This window comes from Lepidochelys kempii, chromosome 21, assembly GCF_965140265.1.
Source record: "Lepidochelys kempii isolate rLepKem1 chromosome 21, rLepKem1.hap2, whole genome shotgun sequence".
Classification (NCBI taxonomy): Eukaryota; Metazoa; Chordata; order Testudines; family Cheloniidae; genus Lepidochelys; species Lepidochelys kempii.
This window is the reverse complement of record NC_133276.1, coordinates 15,556,767-15,580,435: the sequence shown is the minus strand read 5'-3', so window position 1 is coordinate 15,580,435 and position 23,669 is coordinate 15,556,767. Positions and strand designations below refer to the sequence as shown.

The 23,669-nt window shown below is 50.8% G+C and overlaps 1 protein-coding gene across 6 annotated transcripts in view; it reads right to left on the bottom strand.

The window, feature by feature from the left end:
* Nucleotides 1–23,669, bottom strand: part of SYT2 (synaptotagmin 2) — a 188,308-nt gene that overhangs the window by 151,326 nt on the left and 13,313 nt on the right. Inside the window, exon 2 of one of the 6 annotated variants that reach the window (XM_073319718.1) lies at nucleotides 21,192–21,311. The exons of 4 other annotated variants lie outside the window; for them this stretch is intronic. The gene's annotated coding sequence lies outside the window, so the exon portion shown is untranslated. Of the gene's footprint in view, nucleotides 1–16,692; nucleotides 16,711–21,191; nucleotides 21,312–23,669 lie in introns of those variants that run through there. One more of the 6 variants, XM_073319723.1, reaches the window with a different exon arrangement.

Sequence of the window (23,669 nt, the reverse complement as noted above, 5' to 3'; positions counted from 1 at the left end):
GTCCAGCACAGTAGGGTCCCAGTCTACTGCTGATAATAGATGGACAGCTCAAAATGCTGTTTAACAGATAGTATCTGTGCCCACACCTCACCTGAACCTGATTAAAATGATTAAAAGGCTAGAAAACACAACCTACAAGAAGAGAGAGAAAAAATTGGGTTTGGTGAGTCTGGAGAAGAGAAGACCGAGGGGAGACATGAAAACAGTCTTCAAGTACATAAAAGGTTGCTCTGAGGAGGAGGTTGATAAATTGTTCTTCTCAGCCACGGAGGACAGGACAAGAAGTGAGATTTCGGTTAGACATCAGGAAAATCTTCCTACCTGTCAGGGTGGTTAAGCACTGGAACAAATTGCTTAGGGAGGTTGTGGAATCTCCATCATTGGAGATTTTTAAGAACAGGTTAGACAACACCTGTCAGGGATGGTCTAGATAATACTTAGTCCTGCCTCAGTGCAGGGGACTGGACTAGACGACCTACCGAGGTCCCTTCCAGTCCTCCATTTCAGGGATTCGCAGGAATGCCCCGGATGCTACATTAGAAAAGTTTTGGTGGCACAGGTACGCCTGAGCAGCTACACCAGCAAACCCTCCGAGAGCAGCTGCAGCTTGTGCTGGGAAAAGCGTGCCTTTCCTGGGCTAGCGTATACGGGTTCAGTGAGCAAAATACAGTCCATGTCCAATGGAATTTTTTGCCAGTACCACCGTGTCTATACTAGGGCTCTGGCCGGTGCGCACCCAGAACTGACAGTGCTACACTGGCAAAAGCTTCCAGTGCAGCCCTGGCCCGACAGTGGGAGAGTACAGACGGCGAATCTATTTACTTTGTCCGAGAGAAGGTTAAAATGTGACTTGATCACAGCTGAGGAGCGCCTACACGTGAAGATTTCCGAGAGCAGCCAGCTCTTCAACCTGGCAGACAAGAGCAGAACAAGATCCAAGGGCTGGAGGCAGAAGCTAAATGCATTCAGACTAGAAATCAGGTACAAATTTGAAACTGTGAGGGGAACTGACCATTGGAACAGCTGTGGTGGATTCTTGGGAGTCTCGGTATGAAGATCGGGGGTCTCTTCCCAAAAGCTCTGCTCTAGCTTAGTCAGGAGTGATAGAATAGTAGAATTGTAGGACTGGAAGGGACCTCGAGAAGTCATCTAGTCCAGCCCCTTTGATGGACTTGGTGCAGGAATCAATGGGTGAAGTTCCCAGGCATGGGCTATGCAGGAAGCCAGACTAGGTGGACATAACGGTCCCTTCTGGCCTTACCGTCTATAACTCACGCTGACAGAGATCTGCCTCCAGCAGCACTTTACCCAAGTACAGAGCTTTTTACCCTCCTCCTTCCTCTCAGGCGGGAACTAATGACTCTCAGTGAGACAGACGTTTCACAGCTGGGGAAACTGAGGCCAAGGGGTCACAAGACTTGCTCAGGGGCTATGGAAGGAACCAGAATTAGCTCATGACCGTGTTTTGGTCCCAGTCTGGTGCAGAAACCACTAGATCACACCTGCCTCCAACTGGCGGCATTCGGGCGGGCAGTACAGACCACCAGAGACACTCCAGGCACCAGAGCCCTGAGACGGACTCACAGTGCACACAGTAGCATATTGTACAGGGCCCAGTCATGGGCTAATGCATGAAATAGCCCTGAGCGCTACCTATCGATGGTGCTGGCCCCCCGAAGGTGCCGTGCCAATGGCAACAGCAGATGCTATCTGTCGATAGTATTTCTCTGGCCCAATCAAACCACAGTACCTGAGCATCTCACAGTCTGCCTTGATCCTTACAAACCCCTGGGAGGCCATTCAGTGCTATTCTCCCCCTGGGCACAGGGACACTACGTGATTTGCTGAACATCACACAAGGAGTCCAGAAGAGCAGGGAATTAAAACCAGGACTCCCAAACCCCAGTCTAGTGCTCCAACCACTAGGCCACCCTTCCTGTCCAATAACCCTCCTTCCCGCTCTGAACCATTTGTTCCTTCTGCTGTGCTCTGTCCACTGGGGGGAAGTTTCCATCTTCTGGGGATTTTTTTCTAATGCCAGAGCAGTCCATTCAGATGAAAACTCCCCCGTTGACAAGCTGCCCACTACACGCCTCTCTATGTAATAGGTTTGACTATTCATCTCCACGCCACCTGACCTGAATATTTAATAGCAGGAGCCAAATCATCCATTAGTGACTATGAATTATTCAGGGCAGGGATCTAGGAACAATGACCAAGTTATGACGTCGTCTGGCAGGTGATGGCAGAAACATACACCTGCAACTTACATGTGTCAAATTACATGCAGGAGACTTCCAGCCTCCATCCCTCCACCTTGCTTTCCTACTGAGCTATATGTGCGTGGAGCTCTCTTTCTTTAAACTATTTCCCTGCAGCTCCCAGCTGCCCATCAGCATAGGGGGCATGTCAGGGGTGTGGCCAAAGAAGGGGCGTGGCAAAGCATGTCAGGGGTGTGACCAGTGGAGAGGGTGCAGCCAATGGAGAGGGTGTGGCAGGAGCGCTGTGATCCTCAGTGGCACCAGGGCCCCCTGGGCTGCCATCAGCTGATGTAAACTAGAGCAGCCCCAAGGCTACTCTAGTGCCAGCAGTCAAGCCAGCAGCCCTGGATAGTGAAGTTGCAGGTGCTACAGACCTACACAGACACCAGGGTTCTCAGCTAGAGCCCAGGACTAGACCTGAGAAGGTCAGACCTCCTGGGGCTCTGGGCTTGCTAGTGGGCTCTGTAGCCTTCCCCCTCAGTGCTGGGGATGCAATCATCCCTCGCTGACAGCTTCTCCATAGCCAGGTAATGAAATCACTGAAACCATACCCCCACCTCACTGGTACTAATCATGCCCAATGGCAGCCCAAGGACTGAACGCACCTCGGAGACTGATCCCCTCCTCCAGCGATAGGGCATGGGAGGGAGCCTTTGCTGTGGCTTGGTGGAGACCTTCAGACCCCCGTGCCCAGAGCTCCCTTACCTGGTGCTCTGAGCAGGGATCGGTGCCAAGAGTCTGGCTGCATTTTAACCATGGGAAGTTTCCTCGCTCTCTCTACTTCATCCCCCTTGCAGTGACACATGCGCTTGCAGCTACACAATTCGGCCACTAGATGTCACTGTACAGAATTCCAGACAGGGAGGGGTGCCTGGTAAACACAGGCGGGTCCAGCTGGAATGCGAGCTGGGTGGGAGCCTGCTCGTAGTGAGAAGCTGATTGCTATAATTAATGCCCCCTGTTTAGGAAGGGTCGTAATTCCGTGATTCTGTACATCGTGATTCTTCCCCAGCACTGAAAGATCTGCTCTATTTGGGTCTACCCCCTCCTGCTCACTCTCAGAAGAAAGATAAGGAGGACTTGCGGCACCTTAGAGACGAACCCATTTATTTGAGCATGAGCTTTCGTGAGCTGCAGCTCACTTCATCGGAAAGCTCATGCTCAAATAAATGGGTTCGTCTCTAAGGTGCCGCAAGTCCTCCTTTTCTTTTTGCGAATACAGACGAACACGGCTGCTCCTCTGAAACCTCTCAGAAGAAAGAACATTTGGCAGGAGTGCACTGGCTGACCTGGCCACATCCCGGGCTCCCTGCTCACGTCTCCTCCAGCACCCCACCCTGTGGATGCGGTCAGCTGCTTCCCTGGGCACGGGCAGCTCGAGGGGCTGGGTCTGCCAGGGGGGAAGGCTGCCAGTCACGTGGACAGGGAAGGAGGCATTTCTGTTGGGCATGGGCACTGCTGCCTGGCAATGGAACAGAGGGTGCCCGGCTCACAGGGTCCTGTAGTGGTGTCAGTCTCCATGTGCTATAGCCAACCGTTATGCCCAGCCACGCTCTGTTTGAGCCCTGTGCCGACATTGTGTGTGTGTCTGGGTAGCTGCATGTGCCCAGCCTGGCTGCGGTACTCCCCACCTTGCGCAGGCCCCGTTCCTAGCAGCGCATCCCACCCCATCTGCTACAGATTTGGCTTGGATGGCACCTCACACGGATGCGGCAGAACTGGCAAGCAGCTGGCATATTCCTGGCGCTCCCGCACCACCTGCCAGTGCTGCAGTGTCAGTGGGGCTGCCCTGCCCTTGGCTGCTACCCACGTGCAGGTAGTTTGGGAGCCTGGCGCAGCCTCCTGGAATCGGCTGTGCCAACTGCCCTCTGCCCCATCAGCCACGGCTCTGCCCGGCCCCCCCACGGTCACACACACACCTGCAAAGGCAGGCAGAGAGCTGCAGCACCAATGCACCGATGCACGTAACAATGGGACACACACACCCCAGCACAGACACTCACGTTACCCACCTAGACACATGATGAACACACACATTTTTACCTGTAAGAAAAGGGCCCCCTACAGAGGGTTCCACAAAAGCCCCTGCTTTTCCAGCCCTGGCCTGCCCACCCACGCATAGCTCTGCTGATGCCCCTCAACCCTAGACTGCAACCCCCCTGCTATTCCAAACCCTGGGTTCTCCATATCGTTATATGCTGGGAGGTATTAATGGCCACTATCAAGCGGGCCTTTGCTCTGCAGAGAGTCCCCAAGTGGAAAAAGCTGGTGGGTGTGCTAAGCATCCTTCTTTCAGGCTAAACAGAACGAGCAATGAATCCCTCTTTTACGCAGTGATAGCTAGAAACCATAGAAACCACCATCCAAGGCAACGGGCCGCATGGCAAGGCCTGAGCAGAAGCTAAGCTGTGTGGGCTGAGGGGTTCCCTGCTTGCAAATGCAGGAGTGAGGGGGTTGTTTGGCAAGTTGTGTGCATGTGTGTGAAAGAAAGCTAGCAGACAGGGAGAGAAGCGCTGGTGAGCATGGCCCTGGGACAGAGCAGAGACCGGTCTCCTGCGGGCCCAGGACTGGCTGGAGAGACAGGCTTGGAAATTGTAAGCAAGAAAACTGCTTTTACTTGTTTGGTCCTGCTGCCTCAGGGGAACAGGACTGTGTGTGTATTCTGTGTACCAAAGAATTTGCCTATCTCCTATCATCAATTTCTCCTCCTAATGGAAACAATCTACAAAGCACTGAATATTGGCCAACCGTTTGGGCCACAGAGCCAACAACACACAGAGTTCTGCCAATGCCCCTCAATCTCGACTCGCAGCTTCCCCCACCCCCCGATTATTCCAGCTTCCCAATCCCCTCACATGCAGAAAGCTCTGTCGACTCACTGCAATGCTGAGCTAGTCCTGGACTCTGTCTCTGATGGGGAAAGCAGCCAGCGGTGAGATGCAGAAGAACAACCAAGGACATTTAATTAAGCAAACATGTAACCACATTGCTCTGAAGCACGGCCCCGCATCACTCCTGAGGCCCAATTCTGTGCCCAGTGCTCCGCGTGCAACGCCGACCGGGCCTGAGTTCCTGCGGGCATAACTCGAATGACTCCACTCTGAGCTGCCCCCCCGTAACCATGGGAAGAATTTGCCCTAAGTCTTAAAAGAAGGGGTGATCCGAATGCACCAGGCGCAAGTCAATCCAACAGAGTGGGGAGGACAAGTGCAGAGAGGGGGCCAGACTCCGGGTTCCATTACAAGGGTGCCCACCCGAGGCATCTCGAGTGAAGCCAGAGGGTGGCTCTGCATTTCCACCACCGTACCCGAGAGCAGCATCCACCCCTGGGAGGGGGGCCTGAGCGCCGCCCCAGCTGCACGTTCTCCCTTCTCCGAGCCGAATGAGCCTGCTAGGAGCCCCGGGCCCCAGCAGGACACGGTGTGTGGGGGGAGGGGTCACGCCACACACCCCTGGCCCAGAAATCCAGGAAAGAGCCATCCTGTGGGCCCCTCCAAAGCCAGGCCCCAGGAGCAGCACTGCAGCAAGTAATGCAGAGTGAGAGCCTCGTTCATCAGAGCCGTCAGGGCAGCACTGCAGAGCCCTGCGCACTCTGTCGCAATCAACCTCTCCCAGCAGCTTCCCACCTGCTCTGGCCCAGGGCTGGGGAGCGGGGATCGTTCCCCTTGCTGCCCAAGGAAGAGCTGTGGGCATCATTTGCATTCTAACCAGGGAGCCTCCCCTGGGACTCCATGATATGCAGCCTCCGTGCTGCTCTGCAGAGGAGAGCCCCCGTCCTGCCTAGCTGGAGTTTAGCAGGTGGCTCAAGTATTTCCCCACGTGCATGGTTCTGCACCCCCACCCCATGCCCCATCCACTCCCCAGGGACTTCAGTGCCAGCCACCCATTGTCACTAGCACCAGCATCCGATTCCCCCCCTAACGCATCCCGCTGTAAATCAGGAGTGACTCCACTATTGACATTTGGACCAGATTCTCGGCTGGTGTAATTTGGAGTAGCACCACCGACTTAAAGGGGGATAATCCAATTTACATCCGCCGGGGATCTGGCCCCTTATCCAGACATTATGGGTACGTCTACACTGGCACCGAGTCTCAGAGCCGGGATCAGCTGACTTGGGCTTACGTTGTGGGGCTAAAAATTGCCATGTAGATATCTGGGCCTGGGCTGGAGACCAAGCTGTTAGATCCTCCCACCTTCCAGCATCTCACCGCCAAGGGTCCAGTCCCCGCCCGACCGTCTCCATTGCCATTTTATACCCCACTGCCTGAGTCAAATGCCAGCCACGGCCGCAGGTCTTTTATCACAGTGTAGACGGACCCTCTGAGGTCGGTCTCACTCCCCCTGGTTTTGCACAGGGGTAGCTCCGCTGATTTCAGTGGCCTTTCTGCTGCTTTACACCCCTGTAACAGAGCAGTATGTGGCCCAAAGAAGTCACCTCCGGCATCTTCCACGGTGTAGCTGCAGGGACTTCAGCAATGCTCAGGAGCACTGGGCTAAGGTGCTGTAATATCTGAGCATCTTGCAATCTTTACTGCATTTACCCTCTCACACCCCTGTGCAGCAGGGCAGGCCTGGTATCCCCTTGTTACATGCAGGGAAGCAAGGCACAGACCCAGATCTGCAAAGGTGTTTGAGCACCTAATTCCCGTTGATTTCAATGGGAGCGATGAACCTAAATAACTGAGGATCTGCAGCTAAGTGACTCACCCAAGGCTACACAGAGACTGTGTCAGAGCAGGGAATTGACCCTCATTTCCCCCAACTCCCAGGCAAGTGCGCTAACCACTGGGCATCCCTCCCCTGCCTTTAAGCTTTCCATTCCCCTCCAGTTCCACTTTCCAATAACTAGTCCAACGATTAAGGTATTGACACGGAATCCCAAGTCTCACCAGGCCCCTTCCGTGGGTTCAGCCTGTGGCACCCAAGCCAAGTCCCCAGCTTCTGTAACTCAGCGGAGCTCCACAGAAGCCAGCAGAGCCATGGTGGTTTACAGCCCCTCCGCCCCCCTGGGTCTCGAAGCTTGGGTTACCCAGCAAGGCAGGCCTTGGGCTGGGTTCGCCAGAGTAATTAAAAGCACCTAGTGGCACAAGGTACTGGGGTGCTGGGTTGTAGCATAGCCTCCCCCCACCCCTTCAAATTCACAGCTGCTGCAAGTTGCTGAGGCCTGAGAGTTACTGGGTGGCTAATGCGAGATGAGTTTGTCAGGTGTGAATCCCACCCCGAGCAGGCAAGGATCCCTGTCATTAAGATCACGGGGCTCTCTAATTGCCCCTCCTTTGTGGTTTCATCAGAGGGGCCCAGGGTAGACCTGGCCTTGGTGACTGACTCGCTAGCAAGGCACATTGGTGGGCAGAGGGAAGCCTGCTGTCCCTGGGGCTGGCCTACCAGCAGGAAATGTTTCACAAGGACAGCTCCTAACTTGGAATGTCCCTGGACTCAGAGCAAAACCACTGGGAAACTGGGGAGGTGAAATCCGGAGGGCACCGGGGGCGCATCCATCTCACCGCCATTGCTGCAGTAACGAAGCAGCTCCCAGCCCTTCATAGAGCAGATGGGCAGGGGAAAGTGTAGTTTGAGAACCCTGCTGGGACTTAGCCACAAGTTAAGGCTCTGAGCAGCTGGTCGGGGTGGGGCAGCTTTGCACTATGCCCACTGGCAGAAATTTAGGCACCAGCTGAGTAGTGGTTTGAGAATGTCAGTGGTGTCTAAATACCTTGGTAGACCGAGCCCAGAGAGAACTGGTCACTGGCCAGAGATCACAGACACCATCTGCGGCAGAACCAGGAAATGATCCCACATCTCCCAAGTCCTCAGGATGGTGCCCTACCCACTAGATCATCCCGTTCCACATAGGCCATAGAGCTTAAGTGGGACATAGGCTTGCTGCTAGCCCACTGCAGAGTGGCGAATTTCACCCACAGACATATAGAAACAATGCTGGTAGCAAATGTTCACACACGGGCTGGGCATGCAGCCTAAAGCGCTCAGTCAAGCAAGTCAAGGAAGGGATCAGGCTGCAAGGGAGAGAAGAGAGAAAAAAGAAGGGTACAAGTGGTAACATACTGGCTGGGGCGGCGGGAGATGGGCCCACGTGTAGATACATCACTGTCCTCTCCTGGGGGATGGAATTAATTCTGCTTGTGGGTAAGAAGATTCTGTTGCCCTCTAGAGGCCTTTCTGTATAGAGGATAAAAGCCTTAATACTACTGACTACTAACTGTGATTCCCTCCCAGCCCACTTGGAAGAGGCCCTGATCACCTCCCCACGCCACGTGTCAGTCACTTAGCTGGTGTTTGCAAAAACGTGTGTGATTGTTACAACAGGAGTGGGGGGGAAATGAAGGAAAAATCCCAGCCCCCTTCACTCAGTCATGTGCAGCCTTGAGAGAAAAAGTCACGCTCCAAATTATTGGGATTTCTGTGCCAGTGGCTCAATTAAGCAGCTGTCTGCCAGCCTACAATCAAGCGCTATTTACCACCCAGAGCAGAGCGGGAGCGGCCCAGACGTGCCCGCCCCCATATTTAGAGTGTATAAACAGACGCTTTACAGTGTCAATACCGAGAAAATACAGCCTTCAAACTAACACCACCCTGGGTGGCGTGGCAGCCTTCCGCCTCTCTCACTGTCAACCCAAATAGATTCCCAGCCCCGTTGGAGCTGGGGATTTCCTCCCTTGTGATATGCTCAGAAAGGCTGTACCAGCAACGCCAGGCCTTGCATAAATCAGCGTTACTGACCAGGAATCTGAGAGGCAGTGCGGTCTAACGGATAAGTCTGCTCTGGGATTCAGGACATCTGGGTTGTTCTTCCCAGCACAGCGGTACCACCTCTGGTTTCTGAACTTTCTGGGGCAGGGTCCAGCTCCCACACTGTGTCTGTGCGGCACCTGGCACAATGGGACCCTGACCTCGGGTGGTGCAGCTATCATAATCAATCAGTGGTTTGCACCAGCTGGGTCATTTACTACCCTAGCGAAAAGGATCCCACTTCATTTGAAGCCACCTGGCAGGGCAATTCTTTCCCTCCTCTGTCCCCCGTCAGGGCCCTGAACGGGCTAGAGAGAACATCTTCCTAAACTGACGGCTTCCAGGGACTGACTGAATTCCAACCACCTGCTGGTATTTCCCAACGAGGCCCCTGAGAGCAGAGGGCCATTATTACTCAATAGCGCTGATGCAGTGGGGTGGTTAATGGAAATTACATGGAAACAAACATGGATCATCAATCAGCAGAGGCTGCAGATGAGCAGCCGTCACCTTGCTATGCTGCTCATTCTTAAATACATGTACTTGTGCATTATGCCCATCCACGGGACCACTTCCTAGTCCATGCCAGAGCTTCACCTCTCAGCTCGCCACAAATGAACTTCCTTTGGGAAGAGCCCTTTGCAAGAGGCTGTTAAGAAAACTAAGTGGCAATGGGAGAGAGGTCTGTCATGGATTGGAAGCGAGAAAAGTCAGGAAGCCTCAAAATAAGGATAAATGGTCGTGACTGTTAACTTAGCCAAAGGAGAGTGGTGGGTTCCCCAAGGATTTATGCTAGAACCAGTACTTAATATATTTTTCAGTGATCTGGTCAGGCATGCAGGGAGGTGGTGGGCGTTTTACGCCTCCCCTGAAACACTGGGTCCAGATCAGAGTCTCAGGGAGCGTCTACACTGCAGTCAGTCGCTCAAAGCTAGCCGGGGTCTGCCTATACACGCTGTAGTTACACCTCTTGACCGCAGTGCCGACGTACCTTAAAACAGGACACTGCACGAGAGGGGCCTTTAGTCTGACCCCCACAGAGCCCTTTTGACGTGTCCCGGTGTCACCGTAGCAATGCCGAGGAGACGCTAGTTACCTCAGGGCATGGTAGTCTCGAGCACGTTCCCACTGGACGGTCGTACAGAACATTTTGATTGAACTTCCGTGGCTCCGAGACCCTGATCCCGCAAAGCTCAGGTCTGCGAGGGCGGGGAGGGGGAATCATGCACAAACAGGTCTAGACCCTCGCTCCCACCACTGCATTGCGGGCCTGGAACAAATTGCAGAGGGTGAAGAGAAGCGACACAACGCCGGGATTATGTGGCATGGCAAAGGGGCGAGTGCCAGGGGCTCTGAAGAAGGGATCTGAGATTGGTCCCTTCTGATCAGCTCCTCGCTTTAACTCCTCCCTGTAATGTGGGAACAAGGGGTCGCTCACTGGAATTGGCAGCAGATAAATTTAGAACAAATTAAAGGAAGTCAACTGCTGCAGCTAGAAGTCTAACAAGTCTGGATAATTGCATGGCCGGTAATGACCCTGGGAGCTGCACAGGCTGTCAGGAGAAGAAACAGATCTGCTGCTTCATGGCCAGGAAGGAGCTTTGTCCCCCATGGGACAGCGCCTCACAACGACCAGCCGTACTGGGCTTAGGAACACAGGTCCAGCTTGTGCATTGCTTCCTCACGCAAGTCAGTGGGGTGTTCCCACATGAGTGACTGCTCATAGGCTGGCCCAAAGCAGTTCCGATATCGGAGCAACCGGGGGCCCGATTAGTTCAGTATTTTGCCTCCCACCCTGGCCAACGCAAGATCCTTCAGCAAGAGGTGAAACAAACCCCCTAATGGACAACTGGGAACTGACCTGCCCATATAAGACGTCTCTTCCCAAGCCCTGCCAGTCAGTGTTTGGCTCATGTCTTGGAGCCTGAACGTTTGTACATCTTCTAGACATTGTTTTCTATCCTGTCTGATGTAACTGAGGAGGGTCTTGTTAGCTAAATACATGTCTAGCCCCTTTTGGAACCCTTCCACACTCTTGGTCTCAACAATATCTTGTAGCAATGAGTTCCCCAGGTTAAATCTACATTATATAAACAAGCCTTACTGTATATATCAATTTAAAATGAAAGGTATCAGTTTGAATGATATTCCCTTTTTTCTCACATTACAAGACCAGGTAAATAGGGGCTCCTGATTCACCTTTTCCATACTATTCATTATTTTGTGAAACTCAATCATGTCCCTAGTCATCTCTAAACTGAAGTTTTCCAGTTTTGACTCCATCCATCTGGCCCCATGTGTGCAGCAAATACATCGGGTGGAGGGGGTGTTAATGAAGTCCTTTCTCTTCTGCAGGGATATTCAGGGTCCCCAGAGACTTTTTGGAAGAGTTGGGGGTCTGCCCCAGTGTCCATGATTTCCCATTTCCCAGAAAGCTGTACTGCATGATGGTTGGCTGCTGCACTGCACCCCAGAGCTCCAATCCTGCTGCCTGTGGATAATTTGTGTTTGCACTTTGGGATCTTTCAGGATGACAGATGCTATGGAAATGGCAATTAGGATTGTCACTAGAGCTGGTTGAAACATTGTAAATGAACATCTCACTCAAACTTCGCTTTTAAACTGAAAACTTCCTGTTTTCATTAAAACAACATTTTTCATGGAAAAGATTTCTTTTAGCAAAATTTCACTTTTGATGAAAAAAATCTTTTTTGTCCATTGGTTTTGACCAAATGTAACAATAACACATTTCATTTCTATCGTACCAACTTGCAGGGTCTCACGTGGAAACACAAATTATACAGTTACACCCCCACGGGAATGCAGCTAGGTCTGGGGTGGGATCTGTGAGGTGGAACATCACTAGAGCGCCTCAAGAGACTGCAAATGACAACATTCATCCAACTTCACTCCAACTTCCAGTTTTAAACAAAAAACTTTTCAATTGGCTGAAAACTCAAAGATTCTTGGGGGCAGGGGGGAGTCTCAGGTTTTTTTTGCTCAAACCTCAGCATTTTTCATGGGACAGTTTGAGAAAACCAAAGCATTTTTAATTATAATTATTTTTAAAAGGGAAAAAAATCATCTCCCAACCAGTTCTAATTATTATCCTAGTGGAGTGGCCTTTTGACAGTGCTTTTTTCTATGAGAAGAATCAGAGAATGAACCTTTGTCATCTGAGAATGAGATCCAAGACAAAAGCAATTTTCTCCTCTCTCCCGGCCTACTTGCTGTGTTAACGCACAGGGTGCCCGTTCAGTTACAGTGTTGAAGTCCATCACTCCTGGATGCACAAGTCTGTATTTGCAAATTGGCAGCTAACTGTTCAGAAAGCTGGTTACACACCTGGGAATGGGCAGTTTGCAAGATGTGTATGGCTCTGTTTTAATACATCCTTTCTACATATTCCCTTGTCTGCCTGTATCAGCCTGCTGTCTCTTCTCATATTTACATTGTAAGTTCTCTGGGGCAGGGAACATCTCTCTATCCTGTTTGTACAGCAGCTGGCACAATAGGGTCTGTGTCCATAACGGGAGCTCCTAAGCACAACAAATTGCATGCACATGCATGCATGCACACGCTACAATAAAAGACTATTAAGTACGCAAAGCGAAGTACACAAAAGTTAGGCATTAAGGTTGCCTATTCACTTATAAGCAACTGAAAACTGGGCCTTATCATGAAAAATGTCAAGCAACCTTAATCATAGGCATAGCTATCGTAATAATAATTTTCAGCTAACTGCAGATGATAGCACATGTCAAAAATGAAACACAGGGGAAACAAGGTGGCTTAAGGATTGGTAATGAATGAGCCTTTCACCTCCTGCCGGGGCTGGTCGAAAAGTAGAGTTCCATTTTTGTGAAAAATTTCAAAAGAACCAGAAAATTTTTGCTGCAACTCAAAATGTGTCTCTTTTCTTCCCCATGCTCACTGAGATAAGAAGGCATCTCTGTGCCAAAGACCAGCACAACATTTATGCGCCACTTATGACCTCAAAATAGGGCTTAAGAAGGATTTAGGAAATACATCAGCTTTGCACTGGCCTCTGCACAGAGATGAATTTCACCCTTAATGCTCAAAAAACAACAACCCTCCAAACCGCAAATAATTATACACCTTAGTATTCTTTGCTCAGTGCATACACAGGTTACCAACAGTCATGGCAGTGTACAGTGACTCTGATTGTTAATATATACTTGTAAAACTAAATCTCAGACATTAGGGTAGGAAGGGACCTCATGGATCTTCTAAGACTAACGGAGTAATGGAGATAACTGGAAATCAGTGTGGAAAAATTAAGGCCACAAAACCCACTTGCTAATCCCTGATTCGCCAAGAATCCATTCAAATTGTTCTTTTACACACACTGGGCTTGATTCAGATCTCAGTGTAAACTGAGACACACTCCGTTGTTTTCAATGGACAATATTGGGGAAACTCCACTAATTTAACGGGGGTCACACCATTGCAAACTTGACATCAGAGAGATCGGCATCTAGCCCAGCATCTCAGCCGCTGTCGCATCCGTGATCAGCGATGGACTGATAGTGCTGGGGGGATGCATGGGAATCTGGGAAGTCTGGCACCTTGCTGGATGCATTTGTACCACAATTGGCTGAAATTTTCCACATACCTTTTTTCCCCATTGAAAATTTGAAATGTTGATCTTCAAAACGTCTGCACAGGGTGAACTTCACCCAAATTGCTTTTTGAACCCCTCGAGTTCGCACCCTGATTCTCTGAAAGGCCACCTCCAGCTCCTGCGTTTTCCTGATTGCTTGAGGTACCATAAGGCTGATTGCTTGAGGTACCATAAGGCTGATTGCTTAGGTGTCCCTGCTGCCTTTCACCATCTGGTTCAACAAATATTTGCCATCAGTCCCAGCCCCCACTCTGCCCAATAACACTAAAGGCAGCCGGTGCTGTTACCTCTTACACTCTCCTGCTATCACTTACATCAAAAGCTAGACACCATAACCCTGTCTAATTAAAAATAATTATGTGCTTGGGTTCACCGGGCTGCTTTGGCCCGGCATCTAGCTCCCGCTCGCTGGGATCGCCCTAGAGAGCAGACACAACTGCAGAGCCTTCCCTGAGAGATGAGTAATCTGGAGGTGTTTTATTTCGGCCGAGACATACGTGGCTTCTGTAAAGACCCATTTGATCAGCCTCCTTGGTTGATTTTACAGCAGAGCTAATTTAATTGTATTGCTGAGTCCCTGGAGCCATCTCTGAGCCATATGATATTTTTATCGTCTAAACTCCTAATACATTTTTTGTGCCCTCTAAACTTCGAAACTTTGGTCACCGACGCTCCACTTTCCCATCAAACTCTCTTAACCTGCAGGTAGGGGGAATTGCCCCCAGTGCAGAAAGCCCAGGACCACATGTGTGGGTGGACGGGTGAGGGGGAGGTTATGATAACACCTTGGCTTTGCACTGCTCCCTCTGCCCGGGGGCAATTTCAGCCCAGATTAGAGGCCCATTTCCCATTCACTGGAAGCTGTCCCTTAAACACCCAGCTGTATTTTAGGGAGCTGTCCACACACTCCAGTTCTGAAACACACGGGCCCTTTGATTAAACCAGCAGTCAGTTAAAGCAAAGGGCCATCTTGTGGCAGTGATTTTTGAGCAGAACTCTCCCACTGGGCCTAAATGAAGCCTGCAGGAGCTGACGCTAGCTAAGCTCCCCTCACAGTTCATGCACCAACGGTGAGCTATCAGCTGTCCCATCATGATTCCAGGAATAAGCCTGAGCTCCTGCACAGAACTCTTCATCAGCACATCTCAGAGTACTTTACACAGGACAAAAGCATCATTATCCCCATTTTACAAATGCGGAAACTGAGGCACCGGGTAGTTAAAGTCACTTGCCCAAGAACACGGAGCAGGCTGGTGGAAGAGCTGGGAATAGAACCTAGGTCCCCTGAATCCCAGTGCAGTGCTCTATCCACAAGGAAACATTGCTTCTGTAGGTGATTGTTATTTACTTCTACGCAGCTCTGAAGGCTGCTGTCAGACCCCACTCTGGGGATTGCTGAGTCAGATTCCTCGCTGCAGCAGCCACCTCCCTGAGTGAAAAGCACATTAAAGTCCCTTTAATGCTTTGAACTTTCACTATTAAAACTATATGAGCTGGGAATGATGGAAGCAGTTGCATCGCAAGGCAATACATTAAGGAAGCAATAACCAATTTTTCTGACCGCAGAACATCATAAACCATTCATCTGGTGCCCAAGTGATGGATGAAGGCTACTTTTCAGACTATATTTAAGTTTTGTTTATTTTTAAAGAGTGTCAGAAACATAATGTCTTTATCGTGACTGCCAGAGAGGGAGGCAGGGATGCAGAGATTGGCTAAAAGGAAAAAATGGCAGATTTTTTAAAATTAAATTATTTTTAGAAAAAGAATTGACATTTTCGATGTGATCTCAGAGCTGTTCCCCTTGGCTACAGAAACGCTCACCACCTTGGCATGAAAGAGCAGCAGGGACAGACTGATCAGTGTACTAAGATCTGAGAGGACACATAGATATATCAGATCGCGCTCTTCCGTGTAGCCTCCTGAGCAGGGTCCTGAATGGGAAAGCTCAGGAAATACTGGACATGATTTCTCAGCGATAGTTGCTGGAACATAACAATGAATTTGCTCAGGCCATGCTCACAACCCTGTTCTGTTCACTCCCATTTATCTAATCTCTCTATTTATGCGGCCCTCAGTAGACAGATAAATGTACTAAGATCTAGGAGGAAAGATATATCCGATAATTCAATTCTATCTATCTTCCTAGATCTTAGTACACTGGCTGGTCTATCTATCTTCTTATGTGATACTCATCACAATGGTACCTGGGTACTCAGCTCTGTGGCCATTCGAGCCATTGAGTTTCCTGGGATCAGTGTTCACAGAAAGTGAATTTCAAAGTAGCATATATGAGTATTCATGCTGGAAGTGCTTAAGAGGCTCATCCAATCAAAGAACAGGACCTGAACCATGTGACTTATCTGCCCACACGGCAACCAGATGAATGGCTTATGATGTTCTGCCGTCAGAACAATTGGTTACTGATTCCTTAACGTATTGCCTTGCAATGCTACTGGTTCCATCATTCCCAGGTTATACAGTTTTAGTAAGGAAAGTCCAAAGCATTAAAGGGACTTCAATGTGCAGCCGCTCAGGGAGGTGTCCTGGCATGATTGGGTGTGTTTGTGTCGCCATGCAAAATAGCAAAGGGAGAGTTACCATTAAAGGCCAGATCAAGTCACCCAGGAAGGGCATTGGAGGAAAGATACCATCTTGGTTTGGCACACATGACTTCTTAGTCCTTTTATCTGCCTACCAACCAGCCCTGACATTTGCATGGCCCTTATCACAGGAGAGAAACAGAGGGGTATGCATGGGGATAGGCAGATAGACCAACCTCTGTATCCTCCTAGATCTTACTACACTGGTGTACGTAGCTAGCTAGCTCACACCCCTGTGATCTACTTAGCTCAGACCCATCTTCTGTTCCCTCCCCTCTGTTCATGGCCCTCATCACAGCAGGTAGCTAATTCGCTCTTTTTAGATTTTTATGCCCATCACCATGGTATGTGAGCCTCCTTCGGGAATAGTAGAGTTTTTCTACTAGATTTTAGCTTTCCTGTCCTTAAGCCAACATGTCCCCATTCCACTTACATTTCCCCAGGCCTAGGTCCCTCTTCAGGAACACACTTAAGTACATGGTTCACTTCAAGCACATGCCTCGGTCCCATTAAAGTTGATCGTGTGCTGAAGGGCTTTCCTGAATGGGGGCCTTCGTGTCTGAGTGGGTGACTGTGCCATCAGTCTTCTATCGGTCTGGCCGCTAGGCATCTGAGCCAGACTCTTCAATGGCTGCTGGGGATTGGTACCCAAACCATAGAAGTGTTTTCCCCACCTTGACTTAGTAAAATCAGGCCACCGCCGAGATAAAATCAGAGCACGGGCTACAAGAAACAGTAGAAAAGGGAGTGCATCATGTGATTCAATCAGAGCCCCAAGGATGCCAGACTGCCAATGGCTTAGGCCAGATCCCCCTTCCGCCGAACTACGGCACTTCAAATCTTTGCCCCGTTCCCATCGGGCCATGCTTGCGGTTAACCACCCCTTGCTGCATTTCAAGTTTACATGCTTCTTTTGCACACGGCAGCAGTGCCTTGGCTGGAGTCACCTCCCGAATTATACATTAGGTGCCACATCCTGCAACCTGTCCCTCCCACAAGACGTCCTTACTCATGCCAGTCCCATTGCAACGTGCAAGCTTCGGGTGTGGGCGCTCCTGATGTCGCCCTCCAAGGGCCGGGTCTGTGAGAAAGAGAAAGGAACAGCTTTCTGCATCCACCTACGGGAGGTCTCTGCTAACTCGAGTGGTAGAGGCGGGTGGTTTGAAAGCTCAAGGACCCGGATTCTAGCCGCAGCTCCCAAAGCATGCGTGCAATTTATACAGCGACTGTGAGTGTCACTCACTAGCTGGACTCATTACATTAGAAGGGTGGATTTGGAGGGTCAGGATTCCTAGGCTCTGTGGGAGTGCTGTGAGGCTGAACGCATTCATGTGCTTGGAGATCCCCTGGAGCGAAGGGACCGCAGTTGTGGAAAGCATCACAGAGCCTGAGCCCCAGCTGACAGAAATCCCTCTTGCTCTTTTGGAGCCAATGGATCTAGGCTCCTTTACTCCTGCTGAGGAGCCGGACTGCCCTGTGCAAATGAACACGAGATAGAGCCTGGGTCTGCAATAAATGACTAAACTATCAAAAAGGTGAAGGTCTGAAAAAGTCCAATCTCCATCATAGAATATCAGGGTTGGAAGGGACCTCAGCAGGTCATCTAGTCCAACCCCCTGCTCAAAGCAGGACCAATCTCCAACTACATCATCCCAGCCAGGGCTTTGTCAAGCCTGACCTTAAAAACCTCAAAGGAAGGAGATTCCACCACCTCCCTAGGTAACCCATTCCAGTGTTTCACCACCCTCCTACTGAACAAGTTTTTCCTAATATCCAACCTAAACCTCCCCCACTGCAACTTGAGACCATTACTCCTTGTTCTGTCATCAGCTACCACTGAGAACAGTCTAGAGCCATCCTCTTTGGAACCCCCTTTCAGGTAGTTGAAAGCAGCTATCAAATCCCCCCCTCATTCTTCTCTTCTGCATAACAGTGCCCTTGGGAGCCATCAGAACGCACTGGAACAGGGATTGTCATTTCCCTCGGATACAAACAACATTTTAACATGTTTCCAAAGCCATCAGACCAGCGACTGTTTTCTCTTCTCCCCCATCTCCACCGCCACCTGTCCTTCCCTGCTCCTCTTTGCTTTGGTTTCATTAAGTGGTGTTGCAACATTCGGCCAGCTGCCAAGAACACCAGGGAAGGAAGATTCCTTTCTAATAAGCTGGAAGGAAGGAGAGATCATTTCCAGATACCTGCTCCTGTGGCTACTGAGCCAGAGATCCCTAGTGGCAAAGACATTTCTCCCTTTGCTCGAGGCATGCTCACTTTCCTAGGACTTTAATGAGGTTTTTTTAGGATCCTGCCACGGAGCAGAAGCAAGACCTAACACACTCAGCATAAGCCCCAGCTCCCCAGACTCCCACGGCACCCTTGGTTTTGCTTCCACTGAGCAGGTGTCTGATTGGCTCATGCAAGATGGGCTAGGGCAGGGGTAGGCAATAGGCAGACTGCGGGCCAAATCCAGATGCAAGATGCTTTTTGAACAGACCCAGAGATCTTTTTATTTATTTATCATCATCATTATCAGGGGTTTGATTGGTTTCTCTAGAATCTGGACCATGCCTATAGCTTGACCAAGAAATTTGGACCTTGATAAAAATAATTGACTACCCCTGGTCTAGGGGTTAGAGCAGGGAAGGGGAAAACATGATTTCTGGACAGGATATTGGCTCTGCTACAAGCCTCCTGTCTGATCTCAGATAAATCGATTAGCTGATCTTTATTATGGGAGCACCTGGATGGCTCAGCCATGATCAGTCATTTTGCTGGGCGCTGCACAAAACACAGAGTGAGAGACAGTCTGAAGAGGCAAAACAGACAAAGGGTGTGAGGGGAAAGTGAGGCAGGGAGCGAGGAAAGGCCTGTTCCAAGGGCAGGCCAGTGGCAGAGCTGGGACTAGAGCCTAGGTCTCCTGCGTCTTCCTTCCCTATGCCTCAGTTTCCTTGCCCAGGATGACACCTACCCACCTCATGGGGGGGGGAGGGGCTGCGTGGGGTTAAACCGCCACCATTTGTCACGTGCTTTGAGGCCCTTGCAGGAGCGGTGCTACAGAACGGGAAGGGAACGAGCCATTAATCACAATGACTCTGCATCCCACTGCTCCCCCAAGCTGCCTCGTGATGCTGGACCCTCGTTTCCAAAAAGCTCGCAGTCACAGTTATGCCACACGAGCTCAGCGATGGTGTCGAAGGCCCTCGTTAAATAAAGGCCCCTGACTTCTTATCACTTGGCTAGTTCTAGAGGTATAAAAGAAAGAATCAAAATCGCTGGCTGCCAGTGTAAGGGCCTTCTCTTACTGTGACAGTCTGAGGCCCTGTTCTTAGGCTAAGGCCTTTGGCTAAGCAGCAGAGGCAGCCATGAGCTGGGAAGCGACTGGTTACCTCCTCACATCCCAAACTAGTCACATTGAAAGAAGGTGCTACTGGGCTGTTAGGATACAATCCTGTCCTGATAATGCCCATCGCCTCCAGAGAAAGGGAAGTGCCTAGAAGATGTAAAAGGAAACTTAGTTTGATAGCATCCTGTCTGGCAAGAACTCACTTATCAATAGCTGGGATGTGAAATCCTCACTTCTGTGTTGTTTTGTCATTATAGTTCCCACTTTGCTATTGTTTGTCTGTATAATCTCTGTCTGGTTCTGTGATTGTTTCTGTCTGCTGTATAATTAATTTTGCTGGGTGTAAACTAATTAAGGTGGTGGGATATAATTGGTTAAATAATCATGTTACAATATGTTAGGATTGGTTCGTTAAATTTCAGTAAAATGATTGGTTAAGGTACAGCTGAGCAGAACTCAAAGTTTTACTATATAGTCTGCAGTCAATCAGGAAGTGGGTGTGTGTGGGGGGAAATGGGAACAGGGAATGGGGGTGGGGGACTTGGAATCATGTTTGGCTAAGGGGGGGAAATGGGAACAGAGACACAGGTAAGGCTCTGTGGTGTCAGAGCTGGGAAGGGGGACACTAAGGACGGAAACTGGAATCATGCTTGCTGGAAGTTCACCCCAATAAACATTGAATTGTTTGCACCTTTGGACTTCGGGTATTGTTGCTCTCTGTTCATGAGAGAAGGACCAGGGAAGTAAGTGGGTGAAAGAATAAGCCCCCTAACACCAGGTTCTTTGAAATCCCAGCACAGGAGGTTTGTAGGTTCAGACTCCCAGGGCTTGATCCTGAGCTCCTAGAGACACCATGGTTGGTAAACTCACCCAACCCCACCCACCCCTGTGGGCAGAATGGCTCCCCTTGCCTGGAAACATCCATAGGGCAAGTCTGGAGGGGGGAGAAAAACAGCCCCATCCCTAGATCTCCGTGGGCTCCTTCACAGCACCCCATGCCCAGATCAGTGGGGCACAATCAGGCCCAAGAGGTGATTTCGCTGGGCACGTGTTAGCAGCAGCCAGCTCAGGTGGCTGGTGCTGATGTTCCCAGGGCTGCAAGTCTCTGAGTCATCAAGGGAAACACTCTCCGGCTGCTCAACAAATGACAAACTGCACCGCAGAAGGGAGCGTAGATCAGAGTAAGCGTGGATTCTGCTGCAGCCACATGTCTCCCAGGCCCCTGGGACACTTGCTGCCTTTATAGGGAACATCAACACTTTCCTTTCCTGCCCAGCCAGCCTTCCCCACACCACGGGCTCATCTCGTCTGGGTTGGGCCCAATCCTGCCCTGATCCCAGGTAGACTCGCCGTCTAGAGAAGGGTGGTCCTGAGATTTCTGCGTCATCCAGGCTCCCGTTGGCAGGACAGGGGTAGCCCCATGTGTGCATTAAGTTAAACTGGGCCTTCTCTCCCCTTACCTCACACACATACACAAGCAGAATTGCACTCCCCTCAATGCATGCTATGACTCACACACACACACGCTCACACACTTCCTGGTGCACAATCATCCTCTCACTCAAAGACACACAAGGTCTGTACTTAACTCAGGTTCAAATAGCCACGAAGAGACAGCAACTCCACATTTAACTCGAGTTAGCAGGGCGAGTTTGAGCCTAGGGTTGAATCCGTGTTCAGTGGCTGGTATGTGCTTCCAGGGATGGAATCTGCAAGGTGTTTGGGGAAGAGAGAAACGCTGTCGAAAGAGGAGTATTCCTTGTCTCTGGACAGAGAGTAGTAGCAGTTAGGAAATCCCTTTGAGGTCCCACAGCCCACCTCCCACAGGTGCCTCTGCCAGACTGGTCTCCCCAGCACACTTAGTGCTTCGTCCCTTTAGCTGTAAATATCGCAAGGGATGCAGCCGTGGTCACATAGCGTATAGTGCCTTGGTCACAGAGCCCGCAGAAAAGGACACGCCCAGCCTCAAGATCTCACCAGCTAAACGAGGCCTGCACTGGGGTGCTGAAAGCTGCAGGTTCAAAGCCTGCGATGGTCCAGGTGTGGGCTACAGAACTGGCCTCAGGGGGTGTCTTCTCCCCAGTGCTGGCAGACCTGCTCCAGACAGGGCAGGATGGGGGAAGAAGCCCCCTGGCTGGTAACGCAACCGCGGGGAATTTGGGTTAAAAGTCTCTGGGCCAGTAGCAATGACATCTCACCCCTACTGGAGAGGAGATCCCAGGTATAAGCTGCCCTGAGTAAGGCTGTTTCTGCGACTTGTCACACAGCTGTTGCCGAAGCACTGGGTAACACCACAGCTTATTTTACCACCCCTATCCCCACCTTGCCCCATTTCATCCAACGACCTCAACGCTTCTGCGAGGGACGGCTCAGGATACCCTAGATGGGGAAACTGAGGCAGAGAGCAGGGAAGTAACTTGCCCAAGGTCCCACAGTGAGTCAAAGGGACTTAAGTGGAATAGAACCCAGGAGTCCTGACTCCCCAAGCCCTTCTCTTCGCCTAGTGCACAGTGCCTGCAAGACTCAGGAATAGAACCCAGGAGTCCTGCCGGGGGGGACCCTGCTTGAACTGTTAGACATACTCCCCTCCCAGAGACTGAAATAAAACCCAAGATTCCTGACTCCCAATCTCCTGGTCTAGCTCCTAAACCACATTGCTCCTGTCTTGTGCTGCTCAGAAGGGCTGCAGATACCACTGTGACAGAGTCCTTCTCTGGTATCTCGGCTCCTAGGTTCCAAGCCCAGAAGGGACATCTGTGATCCAGTCTGCCCTCCTACATAACAGGCCAGAGCATTTCCCTGAAATAATTCCAGTGAGAATCAGAGCAGATCTTTATCAGAAAACATCCAGTCTGGATTTTAAAACGTCCAGTGATGGAGACTCCGCCCTTGGTAAATTCTTCTGCTAGTTAATCGGTCTCACTGTTTCTAGTCTGCATCAGAGCAATCTGTGTCAAGCCAAGCTAGGTAGGAGCGGCCCGATGCACAGCCAATGATCTTTGTATGAGTGCCATAAGAGGTGACTGGGCCATTGCAGCAGATCTGTCCTGGACTCGTGCAGGGGCCCCAGGCACTGCCAGCTTGCATGGGACAACAGTGCATCTAAGAGAGAGACGAGGTCTTGCAACTCATTGCACCCAAAGCTCCCTGGGCTGCATGCCAGAACCGCCAAGAGCGGAGATCAGTTCTTTATTTGTGTCTCTGTCCGGTTTACCCTTCTGTCTTAACAATAGACCCAGGTGGTAAAAAAACCATCCACCCGGGTAACCAGATCAGATCCGGTATCCTGAGAGCTGGGAGAGAGGCAGGAGGCAAGAACAGGCCGGGCTTTGTTTATTGTGCATTTCGCTGCAATAACTGTGGGAGACCCGCTCCCCGTGGCCCCTGGCTCTGCACACAGTGATCTGGGTTAGGGATCAGATGACAGAAAACGTGCACAGGAGTTCACAAAATCACGTGTATGTTAGTGAGAGGGGGCGAGGGTAAGAGAGCAGGCCATGTGTGGCCACGTTTGTGGATCTGCAGTTGTTAGTGCCCCTTTCTCCCCCAGCCCCATTCTGTACGCAGCCCCACAAGCTGACTGAGTGCAGGATGCTGCCCCCTGACTGATTAACACTCAGTCAGGAAGGGGACGGGCAATCCCTGGCCCCTCAGATGCCTGCAGGGAACACAGGCTTGACCTTGAAGTCAGCCTCTGAGACTGGCTCGAGAACAGCCCCAGCAGGCTGGGCTGGGAGCCTTCTGCTGCCTGCCAGTTCGTGGTGACCCTCATTAACATGCCCCAGAGGTGGGTCTGCATTCAGGCACTGCACCAATTTCTTTTGCAGAGCTCTCTCCTTCTGCAATTGCATTCACCCAGTGCAGACGATGGGGATAGTCCCTCCTTGCTCCAACCTTCCGCTTTTCGGGAGCTGGTTTTGCAGCAGGAAACGAGCCAAGCTGGGGCAGAAGCTGATCCTGAATTTGCACAGGATTCTGCAGGGGACGGAGGTGCTTTCATTCTGGTGCAGTCTCTTCCTGCTGCAGCAGTGAGCGGAGGGGTGCCGGAGTGGAGAGCAGCAGCAAGT